The sequence below is a fragment of the Hemitrygon akajei genome, chromosome 10 (assembly GCF_048418815.1).
Source record: "Hemitrygon akajei chromosome 10, sHemAka1.3, whole genome shotgun sequence".
Taxonomy (NCBI): domain Eukaryota; kingdom Metazoa; phylum Chordata; class Chondrichthyes; order Myliobatiformes; family Dasyatidae; genus Hemitrygon; species Hemitrygon akajei.
The window spans coordinates 97,239,890-97,252,627 of NC_133133.1; positions in this window are offsets into that span (position 1 = coordinate 97,239,890).

Sequence of the window (12,738 nt, forward strand, 5' to 3'; positions counted from 1 at the left end):
CATTATTTGCAATAACTTCACTCATTGTTTCAGCAAATACTGGAGCACTGGGCATAAAAATATGATTGAGATTTGTATTCCAAATTCTTCAGTGTGAAGAGATTAATGCTCATTCATATTAAATATTGGAATCAATACTGAGAGATTGTATTCAAAGATCTTTGCAGGTTGTCCCATGTTGTAACCAGATGAACTAATTCAATAAAGCACAGTGGAATGAAGAAGTACATGCTTCTATTCCTCAACATTGGGAATAAAGCCCAGATGTGGCTTTAACACCTCAGCAAAATGAACAGGAAGTTTCTCTGTACTACTAATATAGCAAGTCCCTGAGCACAAATTATACTTGCCTTTAACAGCATAGTTTTGAAGTCCTAACTTTGACCTGCAAAATTAGACACGTCTACATGCGCTACCAGTTATGTGATGTTACATAAAATGCATAGATTTGAAATAGAGCATACGGTTGCAAATTCAGTCTAGCCAACATCTCCCTCCAAATCAGAAATAATATTGGAAGTTGTCAGAGAAATCTCATCTGAAGAAATTTATAAATCCAGAACCTTGCCTGGAAATAGTAAATGCTTTGAACTATTCACTGATACTTTAAGTAACACATATGTATTCAACCATTTCCATTACATTTCCAAGTTAGGACTTTGAGTTCATTGTTATTAATGCATTAAGGTTCATTTTTTTCCTGGAATGTAATACAGTAGGGTTTCATGCTTTATTTCCTTACTTCAGTGTCATTTTTATGAAGAAATCAGGAATATTCTTTATTTTTTAAGCATGGTTTGGTGTTTTCAAATCTAGAACACAAGGGTCGCATTTTTTCACCTGAACTCTGGTACAGACAGAAAGTCAGTGAATTAGCTTTCCTCATCCATGATTAGATTGCACTTCCCAAGTTCAAAGGTACTATGTGTCCCTCATTTTTTTTTTTAGCCTATTATGCTCAATCTCTTGGTCTTGCACTTTTTAAATCAAGAAATTGCTTCAATTTTCCTCAAAACATCTTCAAAGCCATAAACTCAGAGCCTCAGTATGCCTGGCCAGAGGGTGTTCATTTAAATTACCAACACTCATTGAAACAATTAATTCTAATAACCATTAAGATTAAACCCAGACTTTTTGAAACCCAACATTTATTCTTGGGTCATGCAACAAATCTGTTTGGGCTATAAATGAAAATATAATATGGATTGTAAAGAATGAAAACAAGTTATTAAAACATAGTGAAATGAAATGCCTAACAGTTATCAGATGTCTAAGAATGACAACAGAGATTATTGCAGTTTATTGAAAGTAATAGGGAACACACTCCTGTGGACAGATGAAACTGCTTCCAGGATAATAAAAATAAAATAGTCCATTTCATTCACTGCTAACATATTTGACATGTACATTCCTGTAAAATAGTGTGCCTCCATTTTGATAAGTAGGACTATGTACACTGTAATCATATTTGTGGTTGTAATCTATTTTCCTAATAAAGGGGTGATCACAATCACTCAAGTCTGGTCATTGGAAAATGATTGGTTTCCGTTGATTAGTTATCATTATTTGATACATATTTGAGTTTAGCTTTTTCCATATTAAACAGGAGTGATCAAGACAAATCAGTCATTAGCAATGGTGTCTTAATGTCATCAGTTTACTTGGTGACATAAATCTAACAAGAGGCTATCACGTTCAGTTTTGAGATTTTCGAGTAACACTTTATTTTGTGGGGTGAGCATGGGGAGTGTGTGAATATCAGACCACTGATGTGAGTGCCATTTGGTGACTGAAGGAAAGCTGACAATCTGATGTTGGACAGATCACTTTGATGTATGAAAGCACTTAGAAAACCAGACTCTGTATTCTATTCACGGATCTGAAGAGAGAGGGAGGAATTAATGAATATGAAATTTTCAGAGTGGTTTAGCAAGGTTTGGTCAAGGAGTACTCAGAAAAAGGTTCTTATTGTAGTAGGTGGAGCATTTGCCCAATGATAATGCTTTTATACCAATACAGTAAATTCCGTCATATTCTATTACTCTTCGCACCTTCATTCACATCAGAGCGTTTGTTTAAACAGAGAAAGGCTAGTTGGGTGCTATGAAGTGAAGGTTACCAGCAAACATTCTCTCTTTATTTTTCTAGTATTCAGTGTCATATGTTGCCATCTTTAATGACCTTGGTATTGCAGACTGAGGAAGTGATAGATAGATGCTTCAGAGAGGTAGTCACCCCAGGGTGCAGGAGGCAGGTAACTGTGACTGTCAGAAGAAGGAAGGGAAAGGGACAGCCAGTGTAGAGTATCCCTGTGGCCATTCAGCTCAATAATAAGCATGCCATTCTGGATACTGTTGCTGGGCACAACCTACCCGAGGGAGCCACATCAGCCAGGTCTCAGACACTGAGTCTGACGCTGTGCCTCAGAACAGAAGAGAGGTGAAGAGGACTGCAGTAATGATAGGAGGAAAAGAGACAAGATTCTGTGGACACAATAAAGACACCCAGATGGGATGTTGCCTCCCATGTGCCAGAGATATCTCTGATTCGGTCCACAGCATTCTAAAGTGGGAGGATGTGCAGCCAGAAGTCCAAGGATTTGCAACATTTTGAAAGGACAGGCAGGTAAGCAGAGAGGGTAGGTGGCTCTGTTAATGAAAAATGAAAGCTAATCCTTAGAAAGAGGTGACACTGGGTCAGAAGGTGAAGAACTGCAATGATAAAAAGACCCTGATGACAGTTATATACAGACATCTAAACAAAAGCAAAGATGTAGTCTGCAAATTACAACGGGAGATAAAAAACTGCAGGTCAAAAGAGCAAACTTACGACAGTCATGGGGGATCTTAATAGTGGGAAAATTAGGTTGGTGCTGGATCCAAAGAGGGGGAATTTATAGAATACATACAAGGTTGCTTCTTTAGAACAGCTTGTGGTTGAGCCCTCTAGGGGATTGGCTATTCTGGATTGGATGTTGTACAATGAACCAGAACTGATGAAAGAACTGAAGGGATAGTGTTCATACTATGATAGAATTCACCCTACAATTTGAGATAGAGAAACTAAGGTCAGATGTATCAGTGTTACAGTGGAGTAAAGGGAATTTCAGAGGCATGGCCAAAATTGATTGGAAGGGGCGACGGCAGAGCAGCAGTAGCTGGAGATTCTGGGAGCAATACGGAAGGCACATGATAGAAACAGAAGGGCTGAAAGAAGCATTAAGTTGCTCTAGCAGACAAGGTGAAGGAGAATTCTAAAGGATTCTACTGATATGTTAATAGCAAAAAGGATTGCAAAGGAGAAAGTTGGCCCTCTGGATGACCAGAATGGTAATCCATGTGAGGAGCCAGAACAGATGCATTCTATGCATCTGTATTTACTCAAGAAATGAATGCAGAGTCTATAGATTGAGGCAAAGTGGTAACAACTTCATGGACCCTGAATTGATTACAGAGGAAGAGGTGTTTGCTACCTTGAGGCAAATCTGGGTGGATTAGTCCCCAGGGCCTCACAAGGTGTTGCCGCGGACTCTAGGGGAGCCAAGTGCAGACATTGCCGGGCCCTATCAGAGGTATGTAAAACATCCTTAGCAACAGGACAGGTACCAAAGGATTGGAGGATGGCCAGCATTATTCTTCGGCTGTTTAGAAAAGGCTCTGAACAGTAACCAGGAAATTATAGGCCGATGAGTCTGACATCAGTTGTAGGACAGTTATTGGAAGGTATTCTAAGGGACAGGATATAAGTGGATGAAGGCAAGACAGTGGATATTGTCTACATGGACTTTTGCAAGGCATTTGATAAGTTCCCACATGGCAGACTGGTCAAGAATGTTCAGCTGCTCGTCATTCAGGATGAGGTAGTAAATTGGATTAGACATTGGCTTTGTGGGAGAAGCCAGAGAGCGGTGGTAGAGGGTTGCCTCTCTGACTGGAGGCCTGTAACTAGTGGTGTGCCACAGTGATCAGTGCTGGGTCCTTGACATCTATATCAATGATCTGGATGATAATGTGGCTTACTGAATCAGCAGATTTGTAGATGACACCAAGATTGGGAGTGGAGTGGACAGTGAGGAAGGCTATAATGGATTGCAGAGGGATCTGCATCAGCTGGAAAAATTGGCTAAAAAACGGTGAGGCCTAATTTGGAGTATTATATACAGTTTTGGTCACCTACCTACAGGGAAGATCTAAGCAAGGTTGAAAGAGTACAGAGAAAATTTACAAGGACGTTGCTGGGCCTGGAGGACCTGAGTTATAAGGAAAGATTGAATAGGTTAGGAATGTATTCTTTAGAACATAGAAGATTGAGAGGAGATTTGATAGAGATATACAAATTTATGTGGTAAATGCACGCAGGCTTTTTCCACTGAGGTTGGGTGGGACTATAAGCAGAGGTCATGGGCTAATGGTGAAAGATGAGAAGTTTAAGGGGAAGATAAGGGGAAACTTCTTCACTCATGTGAGGGTTACGTGAGTGTGGAATGAGCTGCCACAAGTGGTGCAAGTGAGTTTGATTTCAACATTTAAGAGAAATTTGGATAGATACATGGATAGTTGGGATATGGAGGGCTATGGTCTTGGTGCAGGTTGTTGGGAGTAGGCAATTTAAATAGTTTTTGGCATGGACTAGATGGGCTGAAGGGCCTGTTTCTGTACTGTATTTTTCTAACTGTTATTCATGAAATACCCAGGAGATCAGCAGTTTCTGAGATACTCAAACTAACCCATCAGGCACCAGCAATCAAAGTCAAAGTTACTTTGCACACATTTAATCACCATTTTGTTTGGTCTGAACCTCTGAACCATGTCTACAAATTTTATGCATTGAGTTGCTGCCACATGATTGGCTCATTGGATACTTGCATTAATGAGTAGGTGTAAGCTTACCCAAAAAATTGGCCACTAAGTGTCCAATCCAATTTCACTGTTTGAGAAGTTTGGATAGATACATGGATAGTAGGGATATGGAGGGCTATGGTCCCATTGCAGAATCTCAGGAGTAGGCAGTTTAAATGGTTTTGACATGGACTAAGTGGCAGAAGAGTGCAGAGCTTAGTCATGATGGTGCCTAATGGAGACTTCTTTGCTTGCATCTTCAGACAGAGCTCTAGTTCCATCTGTGATATCTCTGTTTTTCCCTTTCAAGGTTTTTTCGAAGACCTTGACCTGGAGTTACATGCTGACTTCGGTTCTTTGTGGGAATGGGACTCGCTCTCGGGATTTCATGACTGACCATTATTCGACATGCCAAGGATGTGGCCTAAGAGCTAAGCTCACCTTTGGAGATCTGAGATCTCATGGCTCTGGAGAGTGGCTCTGGAGAAGGTCAGTTTCCTGGCAGGTGATCGGTGTGTCATGGGAGTCGGAAGATCTCTGGCTGTGTGCCCAGAGACCTGAGATCTTTGGGCACAGAGCTCGGTAAAAGTGACGCAATGGACTTTTAACATCATAAACCAGCGAGTTGTTTGTTATGTCTCCCCCCTCACTGGGAAACGAAGACACCTCCTTTATAATGCCGGTAAGGTAGGGGGATTGTTGCTTGCTACTGCCTGTATGAGGGAGGGAGGGGAGCTGGTGGGGGGGGGGCGGTTCTAACATTTATTTTGGTAATTTATTTTTTATTGAAGTTCATCATCAAATGAACATTTCCATAATATGTATTTCAGATATTGTACATATATATCATATAGTCATATATGCCACAAATCTCCACATAATATTTGTCTGAGGTATACACTTATAGAAAAGAGAGGAAAGAAAACAAGCAAAAGGAAAAAACTATGTACAAGTAGGGAGTGATCTTTTATTTTACAACATTGATTTGTGAGGATAAAGTCAGGCCCATGAGGTGTTATGTAGTTAAATCATTTTTCCCAGTATGAATCAAATTGTTCCAACTTATGATTATGATTATCTTCCCATTTTGTAAATGTCCATTGTAATTTCCATCCACGTATTTAAAGTTGGGCTCTCCTGTGATAACCATTTCCTAGTAAGAGTCTTTTAACCAGCCACCAACAGTATATTCATAAAATATTTATCTCTTTTCAACCATTCTTGAGGTATAGACCCAAAATATATGGTCTAACTTTCTAAGGGTATTTCACATTTAAAGATGTTTTGTAGGGCATTGTGTATCCCACTCCAATAGTCTTTGATAATGGGGCATTCCTAGAAAATATGATAATGGTTTGCATTTTGATTTCTACAATTTCTCCAGCAAACAGGGAGGTTACTATCATAATGGGATTTCTATGAGGGTTTTTCAAGCAAGTTTTGCTCTTTAAGCATTTCAAAACTGAACAGTGTTCCTTCTTATATTGCAAAGAACTGTTATTCCTTTAGCTGTCCAGTCCTTAAATCTAGCATCTAGTTTATTTGGCGTAAAATCCGAGTCATAGGCACACCACTTAAGAATTGCAATATCTCCCTCTAGTTTATATTCTTTTATAATAGTTTTCTATATTTTAAGAGTCCGTTTCACTCATGGGTTATCAATAGTATTTATGTGCCTTTGTAGGTTGTTATCAGCCAAAATTGGCTGTATGGGGATGGGAAGTATTCCCGCCTCAATGTTTTTCCATTGAGCGTCATATGATGGGTTGCACCAACATTATCACAGCTCTCAACTGTGCTGCAAAATAACAATCTCTAAGAGAAGGTAGGCCCCATCCCCCCTTTTCCTTGGCTAATTGCAATGTTTTGAGATGAACCCTAAGCCTTTTACCTTGCCATATATCTTGATAACATTTTTTCCACTCATTGAATTGATTTTGATTAATCTTTATTGGTAGGGTCTGAAAGAGATATAATAGTCTGGGCAGTATATTCATTTTAATAGATTCAGTCCTTGAACTGAGACTGAAAAAAAGGAATTAGGTTCCATTTTGTTATATCTTCCTCAATTTTTTTATATATAGGCCGATAATTGCATTCTGATAATTTTGCCAAATCTTCTGGCATAATGATGCCCAAATATTTGAAAGACTCTGTTTGCCATGCCCAGGGATATCTATTTTCAATTTCTCTTGGTGGGCTATAGTTATATGAAAGTAATTGAGTTTTATCTATGTTGATCTTGTATCCTGATAATTGACCATATTGTTCAAAGGATTGCATCAATTTAGGTAAAGAGTATGTTGGTTGCCCTAGCTAGATCAAAATGTCATCAGCGTAACAGGCCAATTTATGCTCTGTCCCTTTAATAGTAACTTCCCTGATATCTTCATTTTGTCTGATGTATTGAGCTAATGGTTCCAGATGTAATGCAAAGAGTAGCAGTGACCATGCGCAACCCTGTCTTGTGCCCCTTTCTACGGTAAAATTATTTGATAAATATCCATTGATTTTAATCCTAGTGCCTGCATAGTTTTAGTAATTGTGTCATGGAAACCAAATCTATATAAAACTCTGTAAAGAAAATTCCAATTAACCATATCAAATGCCTTTTCAGCATCCACGCTTATCACTATTGCTTCGATTTTAATTTTTTTGTATATGATCCATAATGTGAAGTGTCCTTCATATATTGTCTTGTGTTTGGCATTGTTGCATAAAACCTGTCTGATTATTATGTATCAGTATGGGTAGAAATTCTTCTAATTCCATATTTTCTGGGAATGCCCCGTTATCAAAGACTATTGAATTATTTACTTCCATGATGGAGGTAAATAATCTATAATCTACATTAAGAATGGATATTGGTCCAAATGACCCATATTCCATTTTATCTTTGACTTCTTTCGGTATAGCTGAGATTATCACTTTCTTCCAGCTGGGTGGCACTTTGCCTTTTTTAGAGCCCAGTTCAGTGTGGAGAGTAAGACAGGAATTAACTTATTTTCAAATTCTTTGACATTAAAAGAAATGAATTTTACTTTGTCCTTAGCCATGTGTATTTATCTGTTAATATATCATTGAAATTAGCAGAATAAAACTTAATCGATCTATTCCCTGAACAAATAAGAACCAAGAAACGTGAATAATAAAAAAAAGGCAACAAAGGTGTGATTCCAAGGCTGAGGTCTCTGGTAGATGACCCTGGGTTGAGCTAGAGGAAATGTCTAGCTGTGGCAGATAGCCCCTTCTACCTGTGAGTTGAGGGCCCCCATTGCAGTACACATAAAAGTAAGTGAACAAATCTATATCCATTACACAGAAAAGATTTTTCTGTGTATTCCTCCCAAATATATATATTCTCATTGAGGTGGGGGTAAAGGAGTGAATGAATGAATAAAAAATAATTGAGTAGTATAAAATCCACATTATAATAAGTATTTCTTCAGATAGGTATGGCACCGTCTATTTTTGCTTCCGTTTTGCTTATCAACACTTTTAAAGTTAGTGAAACTTTATGACTCTTCTGGAGGGGATGAGGGCTGTCTTCGGAAAACTCACAGTCTCTTCCTGATATACTTCTCTCGCCCTCCTCCCATCCCCTGCTTTCTCGATTCTCGCACTATTTTCCAAGCAGGGTGGGATAACTGCTCAGCCAGGCTTTCCCTCGGTTTGATCATGCTGATGGGCAACCGTCTGGCCTTCATGTCTGTAGTCACCTCTTCCATTGTCTGATACAGTTGGATACCATCTTCATAAAACACACGCAGTTTAGCAGGGTACGATGTTTGGAATCTAATCCTTCCTTGCCTTAATATTCACTTTACTTTGGAGTATTCTTTATGTTTCTGCAGGACCGCCGGGTGGTAATCTTGATTGAAATATATTAATTTACGTTCAAAAGCACCCTCTTCTTTCCCCAGGCCCTTCATAGAATCTCCGTATTGGTATTGAGCGTGGCTTATCTTCTCTATCTCCAGTAGGCCTCAGGATGAGCACATGATACGCCCACTCAATTTCAAGCTCCATAGTTGAGGGAAGCTCCAGCGCATCCTGCAGCAACTTTCGTACAAACTCCATCATAGACAAACACTCTGCTCCTTCAGGAACATTGTATATCCTGATATTTTTCCACCGTGATCTTCCCTCCTGGTCAGGCAGTTTACCTTTTTGTTGATTTAATATTTTTATCGTCTTACTTAGGCTACATCCACACTACACTGGATAAATCCGTATCCAAAGCTTTTTCTCTTCGTTTTTACCCTCCGTCCACACTAAAATGCCATTTTCGTCCCCCGAAACTGGAGATTTTCAGAAACGCTCTCCAGAGTGTGTAATTTTGAAAACGCTGGATTGGCTGGAGCAGAGTGGACAGCGTAACCAGAGAAATCTAAAATCGCTGTCATGACATGCCAGAACAGATGGTACCAGCAGCGCACCATTTCATTGTTTTCTTGAATGCAACCTAACAGTTTCAGAATAGATGGCAACGAGACTAAAGCCAGAAGAGTTAGGAATGTACTCACCAAATACTTTGACCCATAACTTACTGAATAACTAAGTATACTCACTTTGCCCTGCTTTCTGTCCTTGCTCGTATGAAGGTGGTTTACCTATTTATGCAAGTACTTCTCTGACAATAGATGTGTAACAGCCTAATGTAACATTGTATGGAAATACAAAATAACCCTGATGCACACATGTTTTATACATTTAACAAGGGGCTTTATTAATGCAGCAGAGTCCGTCAGTTTTATAATGTTCGTCGTCAGCCAGATCATACTGTCCATGAACTCTCTGTCGGTTGCCTCCATGCGCTCCAGTATTTTTTTAACTTTTAAGTCCTCCTGCGCGAGAGCCAACAGCTGTCCGTTGTTAAAGTTTTTCTAGTCTGTAATTGAACAAATGCGCAGCAAGTCTCTCACAAAGAGATTCAACACCAAACATGTTGCTTGTTTTCGGTAGATGTGTCCTGCACATACGCAGTAGGAGGAGATTCGTTGAAATATCTGTTTTAATGTGGACAGAGATATTTTTAAAAACGCATAGTGTGGACGCCTATCGTTTTTAAGCGAAACCGCCGTTTTCAAAATTATCCAGTCTAGTGTGGACGTAACCTCAGTATCCATTCCACGTTTTGCATGCGATCTTCCACCTTCTTAATTTGTGTCTCTGCCACTGCTATTTTTGGTTGACGTTGGCGAGCTCTGTCTTAATATCATTTAGTTGCTATCTTTTTGGATTCTCTGTATCTCTTACAGAATTTTTATCATATTTGCTGATTCGCCTGAACGGGGCCCATTGTCAGGATCGCTACCATGCATTCGGGTAAGAGAACTGCTGGCTGCACCCCACTCGCCCACAGGCTCCGCAGTGATGCTTTTTTTTATCTCCATTCTTTTCCCCCAGTCTGCCTCCCTTATCAATTCAGATATTTGCAGGATTCTGCAGGATTAGTGATCATGCCACCTATATACTCACCTAATGGCAAACATCAAGGCACCCAGCAGCAATCCCTGTGGTACACTACTGTTCACAGACCTCCAATCTGAAAATCATCCCTCCACTACCACTGAATCCCATGTGATCTAATCTTCTAGACTAGCCTACCCAGTCAGATCTTGTCTAGGGCCTTGCTAAAGTTGATGCTAACTATGTCTACAACCCTTTCCTTATCAATCCTCTTGGTCAACTCTGCAGAATGTTCGACCAAATTCATGAGGCACATCCACACACACAAAATAATGCTGACTACTCCTAATCAGTCATTGCCTTCCAAATGTTGGTGAGTCCCATCTCTCATCATCATGCTCAGTAACTTTTCCACCATTAATGCTAATAGCACTGGCTTGTAGTTCCCTGGCTTGGACTTGCAGCTCTTGTTAAATAAAGGCACAACATGAGCCACTCTCTGCTCTTCAAAGAAAGTAGTAAGTCTTTCTAACAACCTTCCAGTTTAAAAATTATTTGGAAGGTGAGAACACGCATCCTTCTCCATGTGGGAAGTCGTGGACACTTTCGGTATTCTGGTGGCGTGATGGTTGGTCTAGCATTGCTAAAGTTGTGCAGCTGTCTCTCAACTTCAGTGTGCCGAGCTGGGTTATGATCTCCAGTGCAGTCTGTGAGAAGTCTGCAGAGGGTTGACAGCATGGCTCCTGTTATTTTGCCCGCAACCAAAGACATGCTGATAACTAGTTCGATTTACAATCTAAATTTACCCACATGAACTGCATGGGGTGATTGATAAGTTCATGGCCTAAGGTAGAAGGATTCAATTTTAGAAAACCTAGTACATTTATTTTTCCTACATTTACACACTTAGTCCAGTGATCGTGAAGCATACGGATCCTTTCTTTGTAGAAGTTGGCTTCTTGGACCTCCAGAAGTGGTCCACAGCATGGGACGATTGATAAGTTTGTGGCCTATGGTAGAAGGAGATGAGTTATTAACTTCAAACTTTATGCCTTTCCACTCAAAGAGTTGAACTGCACATGCATTTAACGGAAGTAGTATAACTCATCTCCCTCTACCTTAGGCCACAAACTTATCAATCATCCCTGCTGTGGACCACTTGGATGTCCAAGACACTCTGATTACATGCACATGCAGTTCAACTCTTTGAGTGATTATGCAGAAAGTTTGAAGTTAATAACTCATCTCCTTCTACCATAGGCCACAAATTTATATCACACCTCATATCCCAGATAATATTAGTGGCAGTGTAAGGAATATTACAGAGTCATTAGGGCATTGATGGGATAGCTCAGAGAACCAGTGTGACACCATGGACTGCACAATCTCCCTGTCAGAAGGAAATTTATAAATTTCCTGTCCAGTTGGTGTCACTAGGTGTAGCAGCAGGACACTGTGTTCTGGAGCTGGAGTAGTAGACGAAGCCATTGTGGTGTATCTGTGAAGCTGAGGTCTTCATGTTGAGGGAAGTGACCATATGATAGCTTAACTATGTTCAGCAGGAAGGATATAGCTAACCATTAAGTGGATCACACAGGAAATGTTTGAGTCCTCTGTGCAGATCTTGCTCTTAATTGAATAAATATAGATGAAGAAATAGAAATAGATGGTGTTGGGTCCTTTGAAGAACAATCAGGTGGATATGTCCCTAGGGCCTGATGCGATATGCTTCAGGTTACTGACAGAGGTAAATGATGAGATTGATTCACGCCAACTCTAGACAAAGGTAAGGCTTGGAGAACTGGTGAAAAAGTAATGTTTTTCTATTGTTTAAGGTGTGAAATAGGGATTATACTGGAAACCAGTGTGTCTCGTGTCAATAGTAAGGAAACTATTTGAGAGGATTCTTAGGGATAGGATTTATGAGCATTTGGAAAATCATGGCCTAATTAGGTACATTCTTCATGACTTTTTGAGGCGCAGGTCATATATTACTGATGTAATTCACATTTTCTAGGAGATAGTGAAGGTGATTTATAAAAGTGCATGTTATATACATGGAATTTAGTAAGATCTATGACAAGGTCACTCATGATTAGCTCAATCAGAAGATTAAGGTGCAGGGTTGCATGTGACTTCACCATCTGGATTTGGAATTGGTTTACCAATAGTAAAGATGGAAAGTAGTTGCCAATGGGTCTTATATTGGCTGGAGGTTCATGACTAGTGATGTTGCACCGGGATCCTTATTGCGACCTTTGTTATTTGCGATACATGATTTGGATGAAAGCATAGACAGGTGCATTCATAAGTTTGCAGATAACATAAAGATTGTTGGCATCGTGAATGGTGTAGATGGTTTCCACAGGATAGAGTGGGATATAGATCAGTTGAACTTTTGGTCACAAGTGGTTGGTTTCATCACATGGGATCCACAGTAAGTCAGCTGGCTAGCTAAAACTTAGCTTGGTGGAAGCTGGAGAGTAGT